Source organism: Berghia stephanieae, chromosome 2 (genome assembly GCF_034508935.2).
Source record: "Berghia stephanieae isolate SIO BIC M18660-M18661 chromosome 2, UCSD_Bste_1.3, whole genome shotgun sequence".
NCBI classification, from domain to species: Eukaryota; Metazoa; Mollusca; class Gastropoda; order Nudibranchia; family Aeolidiidae; genus Berghia; species Berghia stephanieae.
In genome coordinates, this window is record NC_088361.1 from 1,173,338 (window position 1) to 1,186,946 (window position 13,609).

A 13,609-nucleotide genomic window follows, 5' to 3' on the forward strand; every position below is an offset into this window, starting at 1 on the left:
GACTTTGTGTCATTCAGAGCGGAACTCGAACCCGGTACCTACTATCCCAAACGCAACTGGAATGTCATACCGGAATATCACAAAGCCGAAAATGTTTAATGGAGGTTAATGCCATTGGATAACAGATTATGTAAAGATACATTGTTACAATTTTGTGGGTACTAGAAGCCTTATTTCCTTCCATTAATCTGGTCAATCCTTCCCTTATTTAGGTGTCTTACAGAAAATTGTGACGTACGCAACATTGAGAGGGGGGCATTGGAAACAAGTTCAAAATTGAAGAATTCAAGAATACTTTTATTATATCCATTTTGAGAGTAGAGATATATATTGAAAGAAAAAGAGAGAGTGGGTGAAAAGAAACATACACAAAACAGTAACACTTCCCAACACACACACGCACAAACACACAACAACAACAACAACAACAAATTCACACATGTAGATACAGCCACATCCAATATTCATCATAGATTGGCAGAGAAAATGACGCGCACGTTTATGAGTGTGTGTGTGTGTGAGTGTGTGTGTGTGTGTTATGTATCAGATAGATTGATACAGAGATAGACAGATAGATGGATAGATAGATAAATACACGGATAAAGGGACACATACACATATATACACACATGCGCACAAAACACACATACACACATACATACATACATACATAGAGGGGGCAGGAGGTAGATAGATAGATAGATAGATAGATAGAGAGAGAGAGAGAGAGAGAGAGCGACAGAGAGACAGAGAGAGAGAGAGAGAGAAAGAGAGAGAGAGAAAGAGAGAGAGGAAGAAAGAGACCGAGAGAGAGAGAGAGTGAGAGGAAGAAAGAAAGAAAGAAAGAGAGAGAGAGAGAGAGAGAGAGAGAGAGAGAGAGAGAGAGAGAGAGAGAGAGATTTATTGATTGAGTTGTTTGATTGTTTTCGTGTTGTTGTTGTTGTTACAACACAATCGCTGTCACCAAGTCTCCGTATTTTGGTTGAATAAAACTGATTAATGGCTACAGGGAAATCGTCATTGTGTGTAATTGTCAGATCAGTAAATCTCTCAGGCCTATTTTGAAGGAATGCGCTCAACGTGACATTCGACTTGTGGCCATTTTTTTTTCATTTATTAGATAGTATGCGCTGGGCTAAGATACTCACAGCATTGCCATCCGGAAGTATAATGGACCAACACACTAAACTGCGTGTTTCTTTGAACGTTTATAGATAGTTCGAAGATGACGTCACTCAAGCCTTTGTTATTGTAATTTGCCATCCGCGTTTGTGAGCGATTCTCACTAAACTGTATTACCCCGACTACAAAAGTTCATGATTACACAATGTGTTGTGTCTTGGTCCGTTATACTTCCGGATGGCAATGTTATGAGCTTCTTAGCCAAGCGCATACTATCGATAGTTTGGTTTAAACAGTCTAGTGAGAATTACTCATAAACGCGGATGGCAAAAAGCAATAAAAAGACCTGATCGACGTCAACTTCATACTATCTATAGATAGTATGCGCTTGGCTGAGAAGTCCATAACATTGCCATCCGGAAGTATTTCGGACCAACACACAAAACTAAATGTAATCATGGACTTTTATAGTCGGGATAATACAGTTTAGTGAGTATTACTCATAAACGTGGATGGCAAAAATCAATAACAAAGACCAGAGTGACGCCAACTTAATTCTATCTATTGGGATATTTTTATTTACCAGTTAGTGAGCATTTCTCACGATATTGTGACACGCCAACTAAGAAATTGCATCGTAAAAACTGACGACACGTCTGTGTTAAAATTGTGAGTGATGCTCAGGATCTGTGGGTTGCTTACTCCGGAGGACAGGCAAGCATTTAAGGTGGCTTGGATCCTCGGTTCATGGTCAACGGTTGATTACAGGGAAAAATTATAGATAGAATGTGTTTGGCCAAGGAGTTCACAACATTGCCATCCGGAAGTATAACGGGCCAACACACAAACTCTGTGTAACCATGAACTTTTATAGTCTGGTTAATACAGTTTAGTGAGAACAACTCACAAACGCGGATGGCAAAAACAAAAACAAAGGCCTGAGTGACGTCATCTTCGAACAATCTATACTTTATTTTAATTTTCGAGTCTTCAATAAAACAACTTAAAAGTTTATACGACAAGTTTTAATAAAATATACGATAACTGACGTAATTTTCAAAAGTGTTTGCATTGTCTGTTGGTTGATTGAAGAACTGAAGGCCCATACTATAAGATAATAGTTTAAAAGGCACCCATGTCAATAACTTGACAGCTTTCGCAACAAGAAGGCATAGAGGAACCAACAATTATTCTTTGGTCACGAATCGAGGGATTGAATTTGGTAGCAAATGCATATATTCAATATAGACAGAATGAAGTTGACGCCACTCAGGTCTTTGAAATATCGCCTGACAGGCGTCATGTCTCGTCCTACATGTTATGTGTTGCTGTTGGCCAGGGACCCCTTGTAAAGCGCTTTGAGCATGTCTAGTGGATATTGCGCTATATAAAAGCTCAAGTTTATTATTATTATTATTATTATTATTATTATTATTATTATTATTATTATCATCATCATCATCATCATCATCATCATCATCATCATCATCATCATCATCATCATTACTTTTCGATGGCCATGATGGTGGGGGGTTAATCGATTTTGCGCACTACTATTTATAAAATGTAATAAAAGATCCAATCCAATTTACAAAGACAGTCGGTGTTGACGTTAGCGTCTCATTAATCGCGTTTTGCTGACAAAGGCGAAGCCAGATACGCCACCAACTGTCAGTGTAAATTGAATTATAGCGTACATTACATTTTATTATTTCTATATCTACGCGATTCGTGTAGCAACATTTATGTTATATTCAGTGTCCTTTTTAACGCACCAATTATTAATTATTATTAATCACTACCTCTTTTAATGCACCAAAAATTCAATATCGTTATATCCAGTCCCCTTTATGCCTCCCCAAACATTAAGTATATATTACAGGTTAAGACAAAAAACAAGATAATGAAATAAAAGAGATAAGACACGTATATGACGTTTACCTATTAAATTTGTACCAGGTCGCACATAATGAAGAGGGAGGAAGGAACGTCTTTTAAACATGAAAGTATGTTACAAAGTGAGATCTGTGTATGGACAAAGAGATTGATATAGTATAGATAGTTAGGTAGATAAATAGATGGATAGATAGATAGATATATAAATATATAGATATATATTGATAGATCGATAGATAGATAGATATATATTGATAGATCGATAGATAGATAGATCGATAGATAGATAGATAGATAGATAGATAGATAGATAGATAGATAGATAGATAGATAGATAGATAGATAGATAGACAGAAGATAGATAGATAGATAGATAGATAGATAGATAGATAGATAGATAGATATTATTATTTAAAATATTTATCACAATGTTTGAGACAGTCTACATTAATGTTTCAGGCTTAATTTGCCATCGTCAGGACTGAGTTGTTTTGTTGACTGTTGTTGTTTCTTGAAGTGGTTCCGGTTTAGAGTTGCTTAACAAGAATTTACGCCGATTGGGACACTTTCCGTACATCTCACTTTTCATGTTGAGTGTGGCTTCATGAGGGTGTTTGATTATAGTATATTTGTCTTCCAGGCATAAGCTACATTGTTTTGATGTTGGTGTGTATCTTGTTGCTTTAGATAAAATTTTCCATGAAATGTTGTGGTCTAGTTTGTTGTCTTTTAATTTCCAAATATGTTCGCTGAGTTTTGTGGATGTTTTTTTGTTAGTGTTTCTAAATGTTGAGGTGTGGAGGTTGCATCTTGTTTTGAAATTATTTTCTGTTAGTCCTACATATTTTTCTTGCTTGTTTGTTTTAGTTTCTGTGACTGTGGCTTGGTAAATTAAACTTGATTCTAAGCATTGTTTGTTTAGCGGGCAATGTTCTTTATTTCTGCAGTTGCATTTTCTGGTGGGTGGGTTTTGCTCTTGTCGGTGGTTTATTAATATTTTTTTGTTGTGGCTTGAAATTATCACAGAAGAGGAAAAACACATCATCAAACACACCAAGCACAGCACACTATACTATGACAACACGCCGTGGACAAAGCGACATAATGATTTCGACGTAACAATGGGTTCGTTCGACGGTGCTGAAACATGCGAACTGGTCTGACTCTACATCCTGTCACAACTGCAACATACACACACATACATCGGCCTCTATAGACATGACGGACTCGCTATAACCAACAGACGACCAAGAGCGAACGAAAACATCAAAAAACAAATCTGTAAAATATTCCAAAACAACAATTTGAAAATCACGATAGAAGCAAACAAAAAAAAAACAGTTGACTTCCTCGACATCACATTCGACATAAAATCCAATTCATTCCAACCGTTCAGAAAACCAAACAACACCATTAGCTACATTAATAAAAACAGCAACCACCCCCGTCCCGTCATTGAAAACATACACATAGCACTGAGGGTGAGCAAACTTTCGGAAAACAGAGAGATATTCAACGTCGCAGCCACCCCCTACAAAGAAGCACTCACAAAAAGCGGATACAACACACCATTTGAATACACAGACGCCTCCCTCTCATGTAAACCCCAACACACAAGTGAAGAACGTAAAACAAGAAAACGACACATAACTTGGTCCACAAGCTACATAAAATTATCAACAGGAATACTATAAAAATAAGCTACTCGTGTATGCGCAACATAGAACAAATAATTTCAAGCCACAACAAAAAATATTAATAAACCACCGACAAGAGCAAAACCCACCCACCAGAAAATGCAACTGCAGAAATAAAGAACATTGCCCGCTAAACAAACAATGCTTAGAATCAAGTTTAATTTACCAAGCCACAGTCACAGAAACTAAAACAAACAAGCAAGAAAAATATGTAGGACTAACAGAAAATAATTTCAAAACAAGATACAACCTCCACACCTCAACATTTAGAAACACTAACAAAAAAACATCCACAAAACTCAGCGAACATATTTGGAAATTAAAGGACAACAAACTAGACCACAACATTTCATGGAAAATTTTATCTAAAGCAACAGGATACACACCAACATCAAAACAATGTAGCTTATGCCTGGAAGACAAATATACTATAATCAAACACCCTCATGAAGCCACACTCAACATGAAAAGTGAGATGTACGGAAAGTGTCCCCATCGGCGTAAATTTTTGTTAAGCAACTTTAAACCGGAACCACTTCAAGAAACAACAACAGTCAACAAAACAACTCAGTCCTGACGATGGCAAATTAAGCCTGAAACATTAATGTAGACTGTCTCAAACATTGTGGTAAATATTTTAAATAATAATAATTCGCTCCATTACTGCATGTCGAGCACTTTTCGTACCATATTTGTATCAAACACGATTCAATAGATAAATAGATAGATAGATAGATAGATAGATAGATAGATAGATAGATAGATGATAGATAGATAGATAGATAGATAGATAGATAGATAGATAGATAGATAGATAGATAGATAGATAGATAGATAGATAGATAGATAGATAGATAGATAGATAGATAGATAGATAGATAGATAGATAGATTTTCAAAATCTGAGAGTATATAAATATATAAGGGATGTATGGCAAAAGCAACACGTGTCGTGTAGGAAGAGATATGACCCTTATTAGTCGATAGTAAACATTTTGTTTTCGAAAGAGACAACTCTTTTAATGGCGAGGTACTCATTTAAACAAATGGTTCCGGTTACGATGAGAGAATGTGAATAAAAGTCTTTTCCAGGAATCAATTATGCGCCACAGGAAGTGGGAATCGAACCCTGGAGAGAGAGAGAGAAAGAGAGAGAGAGAGAGAGAGAGAGAGAGAGAGCGAGAGAGAGAGAGAGAGAATGAGAGAGAGAGTGATAGAGAGAGAGAGAGGGTGGGGTGAGAGGGAGGGAGGGAGGGAGGAAGAAATAGATGGTGAGAGAGAGAGGGGAAGTGAGGAGTGAGAGAGACACAGAGGCAGAACAGAGGAAAGAGATAGATAGACAAATAGATAGATAGATAGATAGATAGATAGATAGATAGATATATAGATAGAGATAGATAGATAGATAGATAGATAGATAGATAGATAGATAGATAGATAGATAGATAGATAGATAGATAGATAGATAGAAAGATAGATAAATAGATAGATAGAGATGGGTGGGCAGATAGATGGATGGATGGATGGATAGAAAGAGAGATAGATAGATAGATAGAAAATAGAAATATAGATAGATAGATAGATAGATAGATAGATAGATAGATAGAAAATAGAAATATATATGTGTATATATATATATATATTATTATATATATTATATATATATATATAGATAGATAGATAGATAGATAGATAGATAGATAGATAGATAGATAGATAGATAGATAGATAGATAGATAGACAAATAGATAAACAGATAGAGATACCGTCCTTTTTTTTTTTTTTTTTTTTTTTTTACAAAACGGTTTTATCAAATGAAATAAATCTGCAGTCAACCTCCCCTTCTTGCTAACTTGTTAACCAAACAAATGCCAAATTGTTCTATCTAGTTAATCAATATAAAATGAAGGAATGCCTTCGAGTGTTGATTAGGCTACAGCCAGCGATGGCTCATATAAATAAGAGTATAGACAGATACAAAATATACACAAATTGAATAGGATGACCCCCCAGGATACGCTCTGAAGTCAAGAAAAATACAAACTTTCCCCACACCATAATAATAACGTTTGTTACTGTTAAGAATAAAAATACACGTTGATATATCAGTAATAAATATATTACATGTGAAAAAAAAGCAAAATAATGAATAAGCCTTCATTGATGTAATTCTAAAACTTTTACATTATTGAAAGAACATTGGCAGACATGAGCTTTAAGTATTAATATAAAAACACGAGGGCAAAAAAAGTGTCAAAAATTAGATAATATAATATGTGAAAAACATAACAGCAAAATGACTTGGATCGATGACCATTTCAGTTTAATCCCTTTGTCCACTGAGCAGTGATTGGGTTGCTGGATCTGTTAAATCTAACGAAACATGCCTTTGCAAAGACTTGCGTCCTATCCAAAGGAAGCAAGTAAGTGGTTTTGACTGTCTAAAGCTACAGAAACCGGGACAAGCTCCGTCTTTATGGCCCAGTGACTCTGAAGGACTACTTATATATATATATATATATATATATATATATATATATATATATATATATATTTCAATTGTGACCCACCGGGTCGAAGTGGTATTAACTAGTTCGGATGAAGTAGATATTGGCAATTGGATTTAGACCCAATGGAAACTTCGGATTAATTTCTATCCGTAATAGTCGAGGACAGAAACAATTTATCAAATTGTGAAAAGAGTTGGCATTTCTTATCGTGTTAATTCCAAATTTATTCATAGGTGACATGTATATCTCTACACAATACCATTTTGCCACAACGGGTCACATTTTGTAATTTTGCTCAATATACTTCATCTAGTCCATACCGACATAATAGCATTTTGAGGCGATTGATCACAATAAAGCCACCCCTCTTCGACTCTGAAAAGCACTGTTTTATAACCTTGACCGACAAATCCGTCTTTTAAATAGTGATAGATAAAATTACCCTCATTTTGCCAAAACCTATTCAACCTGCGAATTCAAGGAAGACTTTGAAATAAGTCCTTAGTTTGAGAGTTTTCCGCAAGATGGAAGAAAGTTTATTCGATCAATATTGAAAGAACGCAATTTCTGGCCAATTTTGTTTTAAAATGAGTATTCTAACCTGTTAATTGTCGTACTTTGAAAAGAAGCGTATTAAATAATTTGGCTAGAAAACTTATCCAAATATCAATCAATTTAAATGACCCTCACTTTTGGCAAAAACTCTCAAACCTGGGACCTCGTGCGTTAGAGGTTTAAGAGTTTTTGCCAAGATAAAGATCATTTAAATCGATATTGATATTTGAAGGACGAGTTTTCTGGCCAAATTTTCAAATGCGTGTCTGGTTGTCAACTGGTTGAGAATACTACGGCGGGCTACAAGGACATCGTGCTAAGCGTAACTAATGAAATAGGAAAAGGACACTCCAAGTGTAATATAGAAGAGTGCTTTCCATTAGGCAAAATTAAGCTCTTTATGGAAGATGGTACCCTGCCGGAAACCAGCCAAACTCTTTTTTTTTAATCCAATATAATCACGTGGGTTTGTGGTCTAGTGATATGATTCTCTCGTTCTAACAGATAAGTCCCTGGTTCGTGTCCCACTGTCAGTGGCACACAATTAAGTCCTTTGAATGAACATTCTCTTGGCCTAATAAGGTGTAAGATGGGTACCTCGCCCTTTCCATCGTTGTCTCTGTCGATGAAAAAAATGTGTAATTACACCGTACAGACGCCATGTCCCGTCCTACATTTTAAGTACATATTTCTGTTTGGTTGAAACAGCTTGTAATGCGTTGCGGCCACATTTTAGCGGATATTGCTCTATGTGAAAGCTTAAAATCATGGTTTGTTTTCTTTACTTCATGATTAAATGCACCACATAATAGGTACTCGATCGTTCCAGTTTCCAGATGTCTATACTACAAAAGTGGCTGCTCCCTAAATTATTGCTTTGCTATTTCGATGTTTGTTACTTACTTCACATTTCACAATTTCTGAAACCAGTGACTCCCAAATGCTCCCTCCCTATCCATTTCTCTCTCTCTCTCTCTCTCTCTCTCTCTCTCTCTCTCTCTCTCTCTCTCTCTTCCTCTCTCTCTCTCCCCCCCCCCCCCCCCCCCACTTTCTCTCTCTCTCTCTCTCTCATTCACTCTCAGCCAGACAGTCGCCGTGATATCAATTGGATTCCGGGTCTGGTACCCAAACATCGTGATATTTTTATTTTTCAATCTTTATCTTGTATTATTACTGTATTATTATCATTTCTATTGTCCTCAATTTACAATGATTCTGTTATTATGGGTAATGCTTTTTGTTACCCTGATAAGTTAAGTTATTGCAATATGAATTAGTTAGAGACACAAAAATAGTAGTTCCAACACTGGCCTGTTAAATAAAACACGTTTTTAATATTTTGGCCAGAAAACTCGTTCGTCAAATGTAGACTTACTAAAATGACCCTCGTATTATAAAATACACTAAAAACTGGGTCTTTCCCTTTGTCCCAGGTTTGAAAGATTTTGACGAGATGAGGGTCATTTTAATCTATCGATATTTGAAGAACGGTTTTTCTGGCCAAACGTTGAATACATGTTTTTGTTTTTATATTCAGAGTACGATTCTGATATTGAGGAAAAATCACGTCTATAATTTGTGTTGTGTTGTTCCTTCGTGAGTCAGATTTACTCCCTTTGTCTCCATTTTATTGACTCGTTTAGGCACCTCTATCTATTAGTTTTACTATAATATGGCATAGCTGGATTTTTTTTTTTGAAACATACTACGCTATACTGGCCAAAATTTTTATTTTACACTTGAGCAAGATGACAAATAAATGATTGTAGGGCCACTGTCAAAGTCTCAACTTTGCGCAGATAACAACTCAAACCAGGGGATCTACACGACAGAGGCAGATTGCCATTCAATATCACAAATCTGTATAAAATAAGCACAACGGTGCTCTCATTATGTTAAAAATAAATTTAGTCAGATATTTAATCCGTATATCAACTGGCAAATACATAAATAGGCCTGGATTTATCGTTTTATTTGGTCGATTCATTGATCAGAACTCGCGGTCCACAATCGAAATGATTGGGTTGTTGGATCTAATTTAGATCAGGAAAAAAAGATTAGACAAATAGTTGAAAATAGCAGGCAATTTATTCTTATATGCTATAGATACTGAAACAAAGTCGTGTCCCTTGGGCCTGATATTTCTGATTGACTGGGTCTTTGACGTAATCACCAAGAGTACATCGGAATGTAAAGCTGGTCCTTGGGAAAACATGAGGTTTAATTATCTGTCCTCACTAAACGGAAACAAGTTATTATCTCTCTATTCATCTATCAAAACATCCTCCATGCAGCAAACCATTCATTGATCACGACTCTATCTATCCCACACACATAAGGACACCCACAAATAGAGACATATAGATGCACAATCCGAACTCTCTCCCTCTCTCTTTCGTTCTCTCAATCTCTCACTCTCTCTTTCCCCCCCCCCCCCCTCTCTCTCTCTCTCTCTCTCTCTCTCTCTATATATATATATATATATATATATATATATATATATATATATAAGGCTTACTATATCTATCTACCTCTCTCTCTATCCATCCATCCATCCATCTATCTACCTCTATATCTATCTGCCTATCTATTTATCTATCCATGTTTGCCAGATCTTGATGAGCGTGAATCCCATAGAGTGCTCGCCAGTTTAGAATGCTTTCACAAGCAAATCCTTCCTATTTCGTGTGACCATTCGTCTCAAAGTATTGTTCACGCAGGACATGTATTAAAATTGGAACGTTATAGAGAAGATTAGCATGGACCTTTCGCAAGGATGACATGCAAAGCCGTGAAGCGTTCTTTATTTTCTATTTTATTTCTTTGGGGGGAGGGGGAGGCGCTCAGTCGGTAAAGCACTCTTTCACACGGAAAGGGGCCGAGATCGTTCCCGGGTGCAGACGAGATTTTTTTAATGATCCCCCTGTATACCCAGCAGTGAATGGGTAGCTGGGTCTGTTAGATCTGGCGAAAAGCACTTTGCGATAGACAAGCGTCCTATCAAAAGGATAGCAAGCAATTGCTGTTGTCCGTTTCACGCTATAGAAACAGGAATAAACTCCGGCTCTATGGGCCTAATGGCTCTGAAGGACTATTTTTTTAAATTCGTCTCAAAACGGTAAAAGAATGAGGTCAACCTGATATTTATAGCTTAAAGTCAGCATTTAGTATCTTGTTGACCCCCACAGAGCAAGGTGGTTTCCATGTTGTTTTCCTTTTACCACATCATCTAACCTCAAAGCGAGGCAGCCAGTTCTCTGCCTTTTCTGTTGTTTGATACCTGGAGTGTTTTCTTTACATTGTAGAAACCCGAATGTTTAAAAATAAATTGCCCGAAATAATCTATTCAAATTTCCATCTATTTTATCCCAACTATCAAAACGTTCCATACCTTACACATATGTGACCCCATCGCCTGCAAACGGTATTATTTCTAGATGGTCTTTACGGTGACAACTAGTGATTTAATACCCATTAATTTGAGACTTGGTGGTAACATGTTTTGTTTCATTCAACAGAAATAATATAGATTCTTAGGTGGCTAAAAGTTAAAATTTCATAGTTATGATAAGCTAAAAATTAAAATGTCAACATGTCTCTGATAAACTATTGGTTCAATGTCCGTCAGCTGATACAATCCGACACGACGTGAAAATATTAACAGGTCGGATAAACTGACGCAATACGCTTCATCAGTCGTAACGTCACTTCCCTATTAATGACACATGTAACTTAGTAGCTGGTTCCAAACTATCGGAACAATGGCGGGCGCCCTTATGAAATATTTCTCTGACGAGCATAATAGCGTTTCCAGAGGAAAAAAACAATTATAAATCTGAACATGTTTTGACTTTTGACACATTCTGATCACAAGACATATCAAAAGTTCTAGCCAGCATGAAGAATAAAAAGTACAGATTTTCTTTGTTTAGAACCACGATGGCCGCCGTTGCTGGGCGACGTGACATCAGACTATTGAATCCAATTATGGATTTGATTTAAAATTATTGTCATGGGCAATGTTTTGCAAAGAAAGTATTGGACTGGAACCATGGCGTACTAAAAGAGTATTATAGTAGGGCTATGACTGGAACCCTCAGGGCAGAAGATCAAAGGGAAGGCCACGAGGAACATGGAGAAGAATTAAAGAACTGAAATACAGAGAAGTGGTAAGACCTGGAATGAGATTTTTTAAAAGTTAGCTCGGGATAGAGAATGATGGAAACTGTTTGTCTGTGGCCTATACCCTGACCCAGAGTGAAAAAGGCAATGCTGATGATGATGATAGAGAATGATGGAAACTGTTTGTCTGTGGCCTATACCCTGACCCAGGGTAAAAAAGGCAATGATGATGATGATGATGATGATGATAGAGAAGGATGGAAACTGTTTGTCTGTGGCCTATACCCTGACCCAGAGTGAAAAAGGCAATGATGATGATGATGAAAGAGAATGATGGAAACTGTTTGTCTGTGGCCTATACCCTGACCCAGGGTGAAAAAGGCAATGATGATGATGATGATGATAGAGAAGGATGGAAACTGTTTGTCTGTGGCCTATACCCTGACCCAGAGTGAAAAAGGCAATGATGATGATGATGATAGAGAAGGATGGAAACTGTTTGTCTGTGGCCTATACCCTGACCCAGAGTGAAAAAGGCAATGATGGTGATGATGATGATGAATGTTTTGCGCTGGTTTTAGAGTATTTCCATTACAAAAATAAGTCCCTAACACGTTGGGCTATCAGACCTTCAAATGAGTACACTCGCCCCGACATATTCCCGATGAAAGTCATTTGAATCGATTATAGTTGAGGTTACAATTTTCTGGCCAAAATAAATGATTTACTGCTTTTTTCGGAGTACTGCTTAACTGGTGCTAAAATTAGACTTGGTCACCCATCCTGTGTGTAATAGTTTTAGTGCCCTCTTCAAAAACTAATTCTTTCTCCACACGACAAAGACTTGATAAGAATTCAGACTAAATCTCCTTTCAGGGTTATAGAAGGGTTAAGCAAGGAAATGTGGAAAAGGATAATGGGTGGAGGAAGAGAGAGACAGACAGATTGACAGAGAGGGAGAGAGAGAGAGAGAGAGAGAGAGAGAGAGAGAGAGAGAGAGAGAAGGAGACAAAGAGCAAGAGAGAGTGTGTGGACGAGAGAGAGAGTAAGAGAGAGGGAGAGAGAGATGTGAAGTAAGCTAGAGAAAGAGAGAGAGAGAGAGAGAGAGAGAGAGAGAGAGAAAGAGAGAGAGAGAAGGGGGGGTCTAAACAGATAAGAATAAAGATGGGGAGTGGGAGAAACGATATAAAAGAGATATATAGATAGAGAGAGAGAGAGAGAAAGAGAGAGAGAAAGAGAGAGAGAGAGAGAGAGAGAGAGAGAGAGCGGGAATGGGACTTAGTTGCGAATGAACGTCTAAAAACGATATTATGTCGTAATTGCCCAATGTACATATTAAATTTTGAGTTTAACCTATGACATTTAATTAAATTATGTTCTCATTGGAGAGACTAAATTGTGTTTCTTGAATTTCATAACACTTAATATCTTTCTTCTTCAGGTCCTTTGTGACACATCGCCTCAAAACGGTATGACCACGGAATTAAAAATATGATGAAAATTCAATTTATAGCCAAACATACCAGTTTTGGGGTTTTATTCATATGTTTTAATGAGGAGAACAATATTTAGAACGAAAATAAAATCGATATTTCATATATTGTTAAAAATCGGTATGGCTTTATCTTGAATTCTTATCACCTGGGTCATCCTGGTAGAATACAGTTTGAAATGATGGGTCGCATTTTTAGTTGAAATCCAATTTTAT

The 13,609-nt window shown here is 36.8% G+C and overlaps 1 non-coding gene across 1 annotated transcript; it reads left to right on the top strand.

The window, feature by feature from the left end:
- Positions 1–10,484: 10,484 nt before the first annotated feature.
- On the top strand, positions 10,485–10,590 carry LOC144966803 (U6 spliceosomal RNA). Its single transcript, XR_013644282.1, has one exon. It is a non-coding gene; the product is annotated as a U6 spliceosomal RNA (small nuclear RNA).
- The last annotated feature ends 3,019 nt before the right edge of the window (positions 10,591–13,609 follow it).